Source organism: Vanessa cardui, chromosome 10 (genome assembly GCF_905220365.1).
Source record: "Vanessa cardui chromosome 10, ilVanCard2.1, whole genome shotgun sequence".
Classification (NCBI taxonomy): Eukaryota; Metazoa; Arthropoda; class Insecta; order Lepidoptera; family Nymphalidae; genus Vanessa; species Vanessa cardui.
In genome coordinates, this window is record NC_061132.1 from 6,253,956 (window position 1) to 6,269,291 (window position 15,336).

Genomic DNA, 15,336 nt, shown 5'->3' on the forward strand with positions numbered 1-15,336 from the left:
TATAATAATTTTGTATCTGTTACTGATGAGATAATATTTTAACGTTATCAATATCAATAACAGATGAAGCACTTGATAGAGATAAGTTGATTACAAGATATTGAGCCCGCATTGACATACAATGCGATACTCTCGATCACTCTGCTATTTAGAGTTATTATTCTATTAATATAACAAATACATTTATGTTATATGTTCACAAATGTATGTATACATTTATGTAGGTTTTTTTAACTAATACTTCGTATCTCATTCTATAAAGTTTATTTTATATTATAGTATTCAGTGGTAAAAATCTAATGACTTATTATTGTTTTGTTTTCAAGACTCCTTACTCATTGTTTAAGAATTTCCAAGCATTCTGCATGTTTTGAGTATAACTTATTAACCGGTAATTTAAGAGGTTTCTAAAATGATGTCGTAAAAGAGGCACATTTTTTTGCGCTAACATTGCAAACGCAGGCTGAACTCTACGAGATAGATCAAAATTGGTAGTAAAAGCATATTATTCGATACAAGATTTTATAGATGATATAAAAGCGTGGAGTTAATACCTGTTGATTTCCAAGCAGGATATATTAACTTAAATAATTGTATTTAACTAACATGAATTTGTATTTTTAAATGTTAATAAATAAAAATTTTAACAAAAAGAAAAACCGACTTCAAACAAAACACTATTTTAAAACAAATGAATATGCACGAAAAAGTAATAAAAATAATTGCGTATTCAACATATTTTTTAGAGTCTTCCTAAGTTAAATGAAATGTAAAATATTAGACTACTTAAAAGTCGATTAACGATTATATCATGTAGTTATAGTTATTGGTATATTTGGAGCCGGTGTCTGGTGTACTATATTTCGGACATCATATGACATCACATCACATACACAAAATTTGATTAAAGATAGTAAGAAATTCTGCCCCATATCGCACCCTAACTGCGAGCCGTATAGGAGTTCCATCACTACATAGTATAAAACAAAGTCGCTTTCTCTGTCCCTATATCTTTAAATCTACGCAACGGATTTTGATACGGTTTTTTTTAAAAGATAGTGTGATTCAAGGGGAAGGATTGTGTATATAATACATGAACAATATAGTAAAGAAACACTGATAATTTTAGAAGTTTGCGATGTGATGTCGTAAATAAACAAATTCTGTAGTATATTTAGTATCAGTATTGCACCCGTGCGAAGCCGGGGTGGGTAGCTAGTTGATTATAATATTCGACTATGATAATTACATAAACATAACCACATTACGGAAGGTGACTCAAATATCCAAATAACCTATAAATAAAAGATTCGACCGAGTATCGCTAACGTGCTCCGCAGAATTGTTCCGTTCCCTTCCGTTCCGTTACTTTGTCATGGATCCTGTGCTCAGAACCTTACCAAACTTTCACCAAAATACCCTTGAAGTATATATTTTATAATAAAAAAAGAATTATCAAAATTGGTTAACGTGATTTTCAGTTATTCACCTATTTGTCGCGCATATACATAATGCAAATTTAAGACTTATGTCGTTTTCATATGGATACCATCATCGGAAAAAAATAAAAAAAAAATGGGACCCCACGAGAAGCACTACCTTTCAAACAAAAAAAAATTATCAAAATCGGTCCACCCAGTGAAAAGTTATGAGGTAACAAACATAAAAAAAAAAAAATAAAATAAAAAAAATACAGACGAATTGATAACCTCCTCCTTTTGGAAGTCGGTTGAAAAGTGCTTGTAACATGCCTACTCGAATAAAGTTTAGTTTGATTTTGATTTTGTTGAATTTATCTGTTATGTGTTATCTGTCTATCTGTTATGGATAACTTACAAGAACTATTTTTATCCTTTACCTTTATCGAGGGTTATTTTCGATACGACTTTAACAAATACAGCATTAATTCTTATCCAATGAAATACCTTTAGTACATTTTGCATTTAATATGGATTAAGGTGGTCATTACAGCATGTAATTTAAATGAATATTTTCGAAGATATTACAGATTTAAAACGAAGGTACACAGTTTTGCATTGTCTATAGACTGAAAATCTGTAAGACATTCTGAATTATATTTAGCATCGGGGTTGCACCCGTGCGAACCCGGACGGGTCGTTAGAGGTCGTTATATATTAATTGGGTGAGTAATTTTTGTATGAAAGTGAAAAAAATAATGTTTATTCAGTGTCCTTGAATTTGAAATCGAATACACTTGATTGTCTGAATTCCGCACATATTTCTCAAGCCGAAAAGATAGCCTGCGGGATATTATAAGGATGTACCTTTTGGTAGAATTATTACGAATGAAAATAACAAGTTTATTATTTGTTTCAGGTCTGGACAAATCACACATTGGATGTTTTATGTTGGTGAGATTTTACGTTCATTTATTAATATTTATATTTGACGATATTGGTAGAATACGTCTCTTAAAATTGTTCCTTACATTGACGTATTTTGTATAAAAATGATTCATTTACTTGTTATACGTTTCTGTTCTCATCTTAAGTTAAATTTAAGAAAACATTTATGTATTGTTATGAAAAGACAAATTCAAAATATTTATTTTCCATATTGAAGCATTACACTTAGGCTACGATCCCCTTTTAAATGCTAAATGCGATATCCTGTTTCAGCATAAACTTTTGATATACGTCTTAATGCCAAAAACAGTGTCAGCAGTCTGTATGTCGCAGAGAAGAAAGCCGTCTAGAGTACTCGCGTGGTATTACGCTTTGTCTGTGAATCATATTTAGTAAACTTTTTTATGTCGACCTCCGTGGTCTATTAGTGCGTACAACGGTTTTCATAGATACGCCACTCTGTCGTCCCGGGTTCAATTCCCGGTGTAGTCGATGTAGTAAAAGTTCATTAGTTTTCTATGTTGTCTTGGGTCTGGGTGTTTGTGGTACCGTTGTTACTTCTGATTTTCCATAACACAAGTGCATTAGCTACTTACATTGGAATCAGAATAATGTATGTGATGTGTCCACTAACACATCACTGATCACAAAATTTGATTAATCTATTTTGGGATCCTTTTCAAAATGAAAATATTGTAATTTCATGACTGAAATAAATAGCAAACTTAAAATAACCATGATATTCTTTTGAGTTGTAACTATAGTATGTATTATATTTTGTCATGTACTCTACAAGAGATTACTTAACATGACAATAGGTTATAATTAAACCACTCATCTCAGCAGAACCACATCATTAAAGGGCATGAATTGTGTTCCATTTCTACACTGCCCTATAGAGGCTTTACTGGGTTGAGGAAAATTGAACATCTGTCCACTATACTATATATATACTAACATTACATTGTTAATCTCATAAGAGTCTTCGTTTTATGTCATTCGAGTCAAGTATATTTGAATACAATCAAAATATATTTTATTCAAATAGATTATTAAGAGAAGTATGTAAGGAAAGATAAATTTAAATTTATTTGGTATTGCTGCGTACGGTTTTGAAGGGTTAGTGAGCAAGTATAATTACATAAACGCCGCGATTTGTCAACAAGGTATAATGTTCCTTCATAATACCTTAGTTGACAAATCGCGACGTATTGGCGATTCAAGGAATGATTAATAGTTTTTTACAGCGACACACTTTCACAGCGTCTATGTAAAATGAGTTGCCTAAACAAATATGTATTATAAAAAAAAACGCTATTTAGGAATGTAGAATTTAGCGAGAAAAACCAGCAAGAAACTTATTATTTATTCACTTTCAATATGTTGCCATAAGTGCCAAAAATAATTACAGTCAAAAACATTTTATAAGCTGGCAACACTGTATAACGTTATAATTAAAACATAACATAAAATGTCGCAACCACCGAGTGTGGTAAGTATTGTACAAATCTAATATTCGTTTAATCTCAAGTCCGAGGTAGCAATTTACTTGTCAATGGGTGTCGGTCCAGCCGGCGGCTTGCAAATTGCCACCCTTTAACGCTTCTGAGTGGACTGAATTACTTTAGCCAATGTAGAATATGTATTATATAGTGCTTTATTTACATTATGAAAATTTTCATTGAATATGAACATTTATAGTAAAGTTATAGCCCGTAAATTTCCCACTGTCGGGCTAAGGCCTCCTCTTCCATTAAGGAGAGGGTTTTGAATATATTCCACAGCGCTGTTCCAGTGCGGATTGGTGAAATGCACATGTGGCAGAATTTCGATGAAATTAGACACATGCAGTTTTCCTCACGATGTTTTCCCTCACCGCCAAGCACGATATGAATTATAAACACAAATTAAGCACATATATATTTGACATATTCCATAAATGTTCATAGCGAGATGGTTAGAACACGTGTATCTTAACCGACTATTTCGTGTTCAATCCCAGGCAATCATCACTGAATTTTCATGTGCTTTAACTAAGCACTTACTGTTAATAATCTTGTGCTCTGCATTAAAGAAAGACATAGTTAGAATACAAATGTGTTAAATATCAATGAGTGTCTGGCATTTGTGTTGCCACTCACACGCATCAATGCAACTTTGTGAATTCAGCTCCAAATTTTTACAGAGAGAGAATGTCTAGAAGCCTAGTTGAGGCTGAATCATAAGCTACTAATTTATACTGTTAATTACGACTGGTAGCTTTTCTTATTCAATTCAAACGCTCACGAAACTGCGAGCACAGCTAGTAAAAAATATATATAAAACTATAATAGCCCTGTTAAGTAAATAGTTTTATATGAAATTCAAATGTATTCAAATATTTAGCAATGAAAAAACAAAAACGGCACGTTTTCGATTTTTCATATTCCGTTTAGTGCATGTACATGTTATTGCTTAATTGCGCTTACGATTCTGTTAATCGCGTGTTACTTACAAAGTTAAAATTAATGAAAAGTGGGCTGGCAAATGTTCCACCTATCGGTTGGCAAAGTAATCTTAGACATTGGCACTGTAATAAATGTTAACCATTCTTTACATTGACAATGCCACCATATAAGGATGAATGACTTAAATGTTATGTCCCTTGTGTCTGTAGTCAACGTTACCATATAATGGTACAACAACAACGGCCTGTAAATTACCCTCTGCTGGACAAAGGCCTCCTCTGCCTTTTGAGGAGGTTTGGTGGATTACACATGTGTCAGAATTTTTATGAAATTAGACACATGTTTCTTCACGATGTTTCCCTTCATCGTCGAGCACGAGATGAATTATAAATACAAATTAAGTACAAATAATATTCAGTGGTGCTAGACTGGGTTTGAAACCGCAACCATCGGTTAAAATGCACGCTTTCTACCCACTTGGCCATGTCGGCTTGTAATGGTAGCTTAGATGTTATGTCCCTTGTGCCAGTACACTGGCTGATATTGCTATTCAGCAGTTGTGTGTATGTGATGAACCTGTGATCTACAAACACATATCACCGAGAGGTCTCTACTTTAAAAATATGTAGTTGATTATTTACCGACTTGTCGGCGCCTAGGCGTACTACGATGAATGCACACGTCATTCCTCCCTGCAGTTGACGACGGCATCCTAAACCGAGGTCCGGCCTTACAGAAACCATCCTTAGGACGCGTGTATTCTGAGCCCTTAAGTTTTCTCTCGTCACAAGGCTTGAATAGTTTTACTCGCCTACCGCACCCGGTGACGCTGTAAAGGCCAGTAGGGCCAACAGCAACAAACAGTTAAAAAAATGCATTTGACAAAACTGTGTATTAATTAAATGACAACTGTCAAAAGGAACTTTGGAAGTGTTTATTAGATCGTGAATACAAAAAAAGAGTATAATTTTTTTTTTAATAAATAGAGTTTTTATATGAAAAGTGAATATCATCTAAGCAAAATTTATTGTTTTCTTAAATAAAGAAACAGTGCCCTAATAAGTAAAGTTTAATTGCATCCATAAAAAGAGTTACCAGACATAATTAATTATTCCCGTCAATGTTGCCAGTTAAAATTATTTTATAATATTGCAACACTTATTCGCAATTTTATTCAAAAAAATTATATTTTTTTTATATAAACTTTTTAATTTGTAAAAATTATAACTAATTTAGAAAACAATTATACTCTATACGTGGTATATTATGACTTTTATTAAATAGAATTGATTTGCGATACAATTAATTCAAGTAGTCAAATAGTCTGCGTCAATTTCTATAAAAACCCCTCCTTCTGGATTATTCAACGTCCCCACTCTTATTAAAAGCTTTATGTTACTAATAATCTATGAATCCAAAAATATGTCAACGAATACGATACATAACGTAAGTGGTCCCGGTTTTCTCGACAATAAGATTTACTTTATCAATATGAAAATATGGAAATATTCATATTTATATAACAATATATGTTCCTAGTATTCGTAATATACTCTTTCGTTCCCTCAATTCAAAACTACTCATAAGTTCATTAACATCTGACCCTTTCCGCGCGTAGGTACAAAACCGCAAGCATAAACTAGTATTTAATGTATAACTTCGCGTAATACCCCTTGAGTTCCCCACTAAAAACCAAATTCCAGGCATAAAACAAAAATCTCTTTACCACAAATATGAGTAAGATATCAAGTGTAAGCCTATACGTATAAATAATTTTAAATATCATATTTATAAATAATCACTATAGGTTATATAGCTTCTTTATATAGAGTTAATCTCAATCACAGAATGATATAAATGTAATAGATACTTTTTAGTTTGACCTTTTTATAAATAAAAGTAGAAAAATAATATTTTCGAATTTGACAGCGGAATTGTTCTATCGGATGAAAAACGGAAGATAATGGATGATTGTAACAAAAATTGTAAAATTAAATATCGTTTATTATTTGATGTTCTTGTTTACTTGAAGCTTGGTCTTCACAAGTGTTAGAAATACTTATTTATTTAGTAAAATTTATATTATAATTATATATTTAATTAACTCAATTTTGTTAGTGTATCCGATTTCATAAAAAGTGTAATCGATTTTAGAAATAATTAAGAAAAAAAGCACTAGGACAATGGGAGATTTTTGTGAATTGAATTTTTAACTTCAGAATTATATTATTTCATAGAAATAAAACAAACAATAAATAATAAAAAGAGCCTACTCCTTCCTTAAAGGCCAGCAACGCACCTGCCCCCTGGTGCTGCAGATGTCCATTGGCGGTGCTAGTCACTTTCCATCAGCTGAGCATCCCGCTCGTTTGCCACCTATCACATAAAAAAAATAAACACTTTTATTGGTGTATTTATAACATGCTTTACTGTAAGACGATATATTTGATTGCAATTACCGTGATGTATAAATTATGCAATGCTTACGTACATTGTCATTTCATTTAATAATCGGAACAAATCTTTAACAAATGACTCTTTACTTGAAAATCAATTTTAGACAGCGCTATTTGTTAAAATGATATTTTAATGAAATTGAATTATAATACTCGGGCCAGCTTTTAACATTTGTGTAGCATGGTTCGTATACTTTATCTATCAAAAATTATTTTGTGCTTAGTAATAGCTTCAATTTAAAATTTTCAATGTAAAGGTATGGACGTATTCGATAATGAATCTCAGATGGTCAAAGGCTTGAGCAGAGGCTCATAATTGACGAGTAATAGAGCTGTTATATTATATTTTTTCGTTAATCAAATGTTAAGTATATGTAGGTTGCACGGGTGCAATACTGATACTGATATCTAAATGATCGAAGCATATATAGGGACAGGCAGCGGTTAACGATTTAGTCTTATACTTAAAAACAACAACCTGCAGATTTTCTACTGCTGGGCTAAAGCTGATACTTAAACCTTCTCCCTTTTTGGGTAGAATGTTTGTAACATATTCCACGTAATGATAAAAATAATTATGTACATCACAACCAAAACTAGTTTTCACTAGCCTCGTTATTTAATAAACGGCGCCATCAACTAACTTACTAAATTTATTTCGCATTAAAACCTCTTCTTGTTTAGAACATTATCATGGGTTCGTGGCCTTCTCACCTCGGTCACAGTGAGATAGTCTTCACGTCCTTAAGCTCTCCGCCGAGAGATGACCTTACTAGACGAGAAAATAACACGGGAAGCGTGGATGCCTCTCCGATCTGTGATAAGGATTGCTGTCACATTGTTTTTAGTAGGTAGAAATTCCACATAACGCGTTTTCCAAGAGGACTCGGATACCGTTCTAAAGGTGTGTAAGCAATAGCGTAGCATCCTTCGAAGAGACGGATTGCAGACGAAACCAGTGAGTCCATTTTTTGAAAACTACAATAATCTTTATAGATAACTAATTGTTGCCCGCGGCTTCGCTTGTATTTTAGGGTTGGTTGTCACGAGTTAGGCAAAAAGTAGCCTATATCATTCTATTGAAGTTCATACTGTTTCATACTTAACAATTCATCAAATTCGGTTCATGGGTTTGGTAGTAAAAGAGCGACAGGCAGACAGATAGAGTTACTTACTAATTTTAATATTACTTACGAAAATAAATCTGTTTATTTATATTTAATAAGGTGATACGTAATATGAATTGTTTATGTATTTAAAATTAAGATCTATATTTAAGAAGCATTAATTTCTCATTGAACCATCGCTTTCAAAGCACGTATTTTAAATAAACATCGAGTCAGTCTTAAAGTATTAGTTGGGAGGTAGGAACTAAAGTGAAAGTCCGCGTTCAAAACAAACCACTTACAGCAGACACCTTTCAAGTTTTCCAATTATGGAACTCTGGTACATGTTTCGTTACAAGATTTAAGTTGTTTCCTAAAGATAATGCGCGAAACATCTGTGTCTCATTGTTGAAGGCGAATTCACAATTATACGAGAACGTTACACGTTTGTATTCATATCTGAGGTCTTGTAACAAAATTGTATTGTATGTGATTTGATGTAGGAATTATTTTATGTTTTGTTAACGTTTTTATTTTAATTATCTGTTTTTTTTTTGGATTTATACCACAGTAACTCTGTATCTTCTATCGATTTTATCACGGAGAACGTTCCGAGGAATCGGTTGAATTAATGCTAGCTGATGAATTTTACCTTCGGACATAGCGCCTAAATTGCAGACGTCTTTTTGCCCCTTTTAACGTAAAAAAAACTCATGCAAGTTTCCTCACGATATTACCACAAGGAGTTTTATAAGAATTATTAAAACGAATTCTAAAGACCTCTATAAATAAACGCGACATCAAAGTCGCCGAGGCTGTACTCTCTCTGATCAAGCGCGGGCCAGGACCCGCTGGATTGTAGTAATTTATTTATTATATTTTATTTATTAATATATTATTTTAAAATATTTAAAAAAAGTCAGTGTGGGATACGTCTCCCAAGAAGACGAATGAAATCCAGCGAAGATCTGCTGATGTTTAGTAAAAAATATAAAACGCCAAAATGTTTAAAATAGAATGTTAAAAAACGCACAGGCATCTGCGAACCTGTGGATGTTATAAAATAAATAAAAAAACATGACTTCTTAGATTATTTGTATATATAGTAACATTGTACAGAAGAACTGAAACAAACGAGCCGATCCAAACCAATTAAAATCTTTAGAATGAAAAGATAACCCTGACACTCGCGTAATTCTATACTGCTTTGCCAGTGTGCTTGTACTTAGTGGCTAACTGCTATGTTTGACGCGTTTTCAGCTTTGACAGTGTATGTAGACATATTAATATATTCGAAGCATACATTATCACAAGGATCAATTTTGGGACCACTTTTATTTTTGTTATATATAATTGATCAAACTTTTTTATGATAATGGTAATAGTGTAAACATATTAGTTTTTAAGGTTGAGAGAAAATGATGACGTAATCAAATCATCATCACCAATACAAAATATTATTACAAAAAAAAATGGTTAACTTCGAGATTCCACCGAGACAAAATGCTTACCACGTGCCTTACCTAATGAAAGTAAAATTTAGGATTCACTTTAGACTAAAAACTTCAGTGGAATCCTTATTCATCCATTCCATCCCTGACAGGGTGACTCAGCTCTGCAACATACGCGGTTAGAAAAGTTAGACAACTGATGTTCATATGGCTCGATTACTTTCATAGTATCATACAGGATATGATACTTTTCTTTGAGGTAACGGTACCGATACCGAAACTGTTTTTAAACACACGATGATGATGATGATGAGGTAAAATAATAAAACCACCAACACATGCCGGCATACTTGAACCTTCAAGAAAAGAAAGAGCATACTCACTCCTCCCTCCTTCCTTAAAGGCCGGCAACGCACCTGCTAGCCCTGCACCCGCCCCTGCTAGCTGGTGACAGATGTCCTTCGGCAGTGGTAGTCACTGCCCATCAGGTGAGCCTCCTTCTCGTTTGCCACCTATCGCATAAAAAAAAGAAAATAAAAACCTTTCTGGGCCATAGTATTTCGTTTCTACAATAAGATTCCATCGTTATTTAAACTTTATTTATGAATATTTTATTTATTTTATTTTATTTTATTTTATTTTAGGGAAACAAACAATAAGATAAACTTATGGGATAGGAATATACAAAATTACATATATCAGCTAAGTTTCCACTGGTAATTAGACACATATTATTAAAGTTAAAAAAAAGACTAACATACATAAAATCAAACATTAAAAACGTATACTGACGAATTTCTTCGGCAGTTATGAATAAAATCTAACATAAATATAATGAAACGAAACAAAATTAAAAAAAAAAAAAAGTAACAAAACACATTAAACAAAATTGAAGGCATTAATGGCTACATCGGTTAGTTAAATTACAGGCAAAACATTTATACACGTCAGAACAAACTATGAATTGATACATAAATTAATCTTATTAACTTTATTTTTAAAAGAATACATTTTTTCGAATAATATATCAATATCTGAGTAAACTTTATTATAATTTTGGCAGCTACGATATAAGAAGATATTATTAGTACTTTTCGTTTTACAAATCGGCACATTAAATAATGGTTTATATCTAGAATTTATTCGTGGACAATTAAATTCAATATTAGACAATAGGAAAGGTGAATCTATGAAACTGTTAATTATTTTATATAGGAAAAGTTGGTCTCTAGCTTGTCTTCGTAAAGTAAGAGGAGACAAGAGTTGCATTTTAGCAGAAGATACAGCTCTATAACACATGTGTTTGTAGAATTTTCTTTGAATGGAGTCTAATTCATTTATATAAGTTTTATACTGAGGATTCCATACGGTAGAGGCATATTCAAGGGTAGACCGAACAAATGAGTTATAGAGCAGAACCAAAGTTGAGCACTGTCTGAAGTCCCTACCAACTCTTAAAATAAATCCAAGCATTCGATAAGCTTTTGATGTTACGTAACAAATGTGAGAAGCATAAGTAAGCTTAGAGTCTAAGACTATGCCGAGGTCTTTAACCTCAAACACCCTATTTAAAGAAATGTTATTTAAATTATACATATACATTTGTGGAATTCTTTTCCGGGTAAATGAAATAGTGTTGCATTTTACAACATTTAAAGTCAAAAAATTCTTATCACAATAGTTACATAGATTGTTTAAGTCATTCTGTAATAAGTTGCAGTCGTTGATGGAATTGATTTCTTTAAAAATTTTTAAATCATCAGCATAAAGTAGTATATTACTGTATTGAAATATTAAATTTATATCATTAACAAAAATATTGAAAAACAAAGGACCAGGATGGGAGCCTTGAGGTACCCCGGAAGTAATGGGTACAAAAGATGAGCAGTTAAATTTCATCATTAATAATTTTTTCAAATAGTTTTGCTATTGTATTAAGTTTAGAAATTGGTCTATAATTTTGAATGTTATGTTTATCACCGGTTTTATAAATTGGAACTACGTAGGACTCTTTCCAGACCTTGGGAATTTTACCAGAACTAAGTGACAACTTAAACAAAATTAACAGAGGTTGAGCAAGGGAATTATAGCAAGATTTTAAGAAAAGAGATGGTATACCATCGGGACCACAGCCTTTATTAACATCTAATTGCTTGAGATAATTTTTGATTGATTCAATTGATAATTCAATATAACTAATAGATATATACTCGTTACTCATATGTGTAACAGTAGGTGGGCTAGAGATTGGTTGAACATTTACAGCCTCGAAAGAAGACTGAAAGAAATTGTTAAACATATTACAAATTTCAGAGCCATTTGAAGAATGTGTGTCATTTAGATACATGGAACTTGGTATTTGGTGTGATGTTTGTTTCTGTTTAACAAAATTCCAAAAAAAATTACTATTATGTTTAATGACTCGTTCAGCATGTTTAATAAAATTATCGTAGCATTCAATTTGAATTGACTTTTGGCGCTCTCTTAACAAGCTAAAAGTTTCATAGTCACTTGATCTTTCATAGACTTTCGATGATACTTAAGCTTTTCATTTATAATTTTTATTAAAGCCTTTGAGTACCAAGGGGGGTAACGAGTGCCATAAGATTTTTTAAAAGGAACGTATTTAATAATAATAATATTTATTATTTCATAAAATTTACTAACAGCAATTTCAATATCATCAGAATCTAAGGTATCGGTCCAATCAATTTGCGTAAGTTCGTTGTTAATTGAATCATAATCAGCAGCCTTAAATATTGGTATAGTACTTGAAAGGGGACGTAGTGAACTAACACTTGGAGTAAAGGTATGAATCAACAAAGCGGGATGATAACCATCTTCCTTAATAAGAGGATCAGCACAATGGCAGACTGTACACTGATTTCCACTCATCACCAAGTCCAATTGTCTATCGTTTACGTTCGATGTCAAATTAAACTGTGTGAAATTAGTAAAACTAAGAAAGCAATACAAATATCTGATTAGGAGGTCATTTCTATTATTATTAATTAAGTTAATATTTCCAGAGAGATTAGGTAAGCCCCATTTTGCATTACTAATATTGAAGTCACCAAGAATCAGAAATGTATCGCAAGGTTTATTCGTATATGTATCCGATATCATTTCAAAAAATTCAAGCAACGCATCTGATTGGAGGCAAGAATGCGGAAAATAGCAGCAGTATATACGCAAGTTGGAGCTAGGTTGGCTATTAAAATTAATAATTACTTCCAGTACTTCAGCTGCTGCACCAGATAACATAATAGACTTATATGAAGAGACAGAAAACTTGCGTTTTACAGCTATGAGTACTCCACCGCCCATTTTATCACCTCTCGAGTCATAATCTCGGTCGCACCGATACACATTATATCTGAAGTCAAACAACTCAGCATCATAAACACCAGAGTTTAACCAAGTCTCAGACAAACATATTACATCAAAATCAGACATCATCATATTCCTGAAAAAGTCGTTGGTTTTCGTTCTAAGCCCACGAACATTCTGATAATAAATAGAAATATTATTTGCAGCCATTGAAAAATAAGGAATTAATACACTTAATAAAAGCTCTTATAAGGGTTTTTTGATTTTTCTGCCAAAATGCAACATAATAATAATAATAAAATACATTATAATAAGAAAACAATCGTTTGTTATTGAATATAAATATTTGAAGATTGAAAAAATAACTAATACAAAGCCGTAGCTATATAAAAAACTATATGTTAAAGTCACGACAACTTTTATGGGAAAAAAACTGTAGCCATTCATGAATAACAAAATTAAAAATATAAACAAATAACGAAAGCCTAATACCATATATTTTAGGCTTATAAATACCATAGTTCTTATTTTATTTTGTTTAAATCTTTTTCGCTTGAGATGTGCACAATAGGACTTGTATCATTACGGCGGACCATGATGGAACAATTTTTTACCCATATATAACGATAATGGTTATCCTTAGCTCTATTCTTAGCCCGCTGTAAAAGAATCTTATTAGAACTAGTGAGATGATCATTAAAGAATATAGGAGTATTGACATTGCTGTAACCTAAGTCGCATGCTTTTAATTTCAGCTTTCTCACATTACTCAAGAAATCATCCTTTTTATAGCGCGCCAAGAAACGAACTACAATCGGCTTACACTTTTTAGAACTATTCTTAGATGCTACACGAGTAATGAAGTCTAGGTCAGTACTTATATTTACCGGACAGTTTGCCCTGTGTGAAATGTCCTTAAAAATATTAAATAGATTCTCGCCTTTCTTTTCGGGAACACCATAGATCTCTATGTTGGATCGCCTTCCCCACTGCTCACGATCATTGTTATCAGATTGAATTTTATCTGTTATATCCTTTAACTCGCCGATAATCGCTTTAGTAGATATTAAAGACTTGACATCTTTTTCAATATGTTCAACTTTTTTATTAATATTTTCAAACTCGGAATTAATGAAAGATACACTTTTTTTGAAGTTTGCAATTTCTTCCTTTAATGGTTTGAGTTGCGCAGAGATTATATCGGTTATAGTATTTTCCAATTTAAGCCACAACTTGTCGAACTCTTTGGATACAATATCTTGAACTTCCTCACTAGAGACTGGTATAACTTTTGAATCCACTTTGGATGAAGCAATGTTCGCTCGTACACCTCTACGATGTTTCATATTATCATCCATGGTCTTTTTACAAATTAATTTTGTGTAATCTCAAAATGAGGAGAAAAAAAAAATAAAAAAATAAAAAATGAAAATTCAAGCTTTTTATCGCAGGCGACGCCCGGGATCGAACTCGTTTCCACGCGTATAACGCTGCGTTAACACCTTTCGGCCAGTTTGTTCCTGAAGTTTTTTGTGAAAAAGATGATTTACTTAAAACAGCTGGGTTTTATCAATTGGTTCTTGACCAATCAGGAGTAAGGACGCAATCCTCTTGAGCGTTTGAATAAAAATACTGGTTTCTAACTTGCAATTTAAAAAAAAAACACTTAATCACCTTCTCAAAGTAATGCACTGAATGTTTTAAGCACTATTGACAGCAATAAAACTAACAAACACTTATTATTCTACAGTTTAAACAGAAAAGACTATTCTGATATGCACTATTAGGTTAATATTATGAAGATAACAATTAGACCTCAAACACCAAAAATCACCAAGTTAACCCCCTACAAACGGTAATCGCGAATAATTGTACAATAATTTAACCGATAATCACTTGATAGTGGCAAGAAAACAAATATTTACAATTTTATTGATTTTTATGTACGGAGCCAATGTTTGAGCCAATATAAATGAAGTGAAAAATATCGAGAAGAACTTTGTCTCGTTATTTAGAAGCAGTGGCAAAATTTTGCGATTTTTGCATATTAAGCAAAGCGCTACATCCATCAATCTTTAACTATCATCGTTGGGTAGGGGAATATTATCGGAGTACATTTTCAAGGTTACTTCGACAAAAAGTTTAAGTAGAAACTTGATTGGTGTGTGAACGAATTAATT

The 15,336-nt window shown here is 32.3% G+C and overlaps 1 protein-coding gene across 1 annotated transcript in view; it reads left to right on the top strand.

Moving 5' to 3' along the window:
• LOC124532747 (uncoordinated protein 58-like) overlaps positions 1–15,336 on the top strand; it is a 485,187-nt gene that overhangs the window by 404,520 nt on the left and 65,331 nt on the right. The window contains exon 5 of the mRNA XM_047107802.1: positions 2,338–2,372. The gene's annotated coding sequence lies outside the window, so the exon portion shown is untranslated. The remainder of the gene's footprint in view (positions 1–2,337; positions 2,373–15,336) is intronic.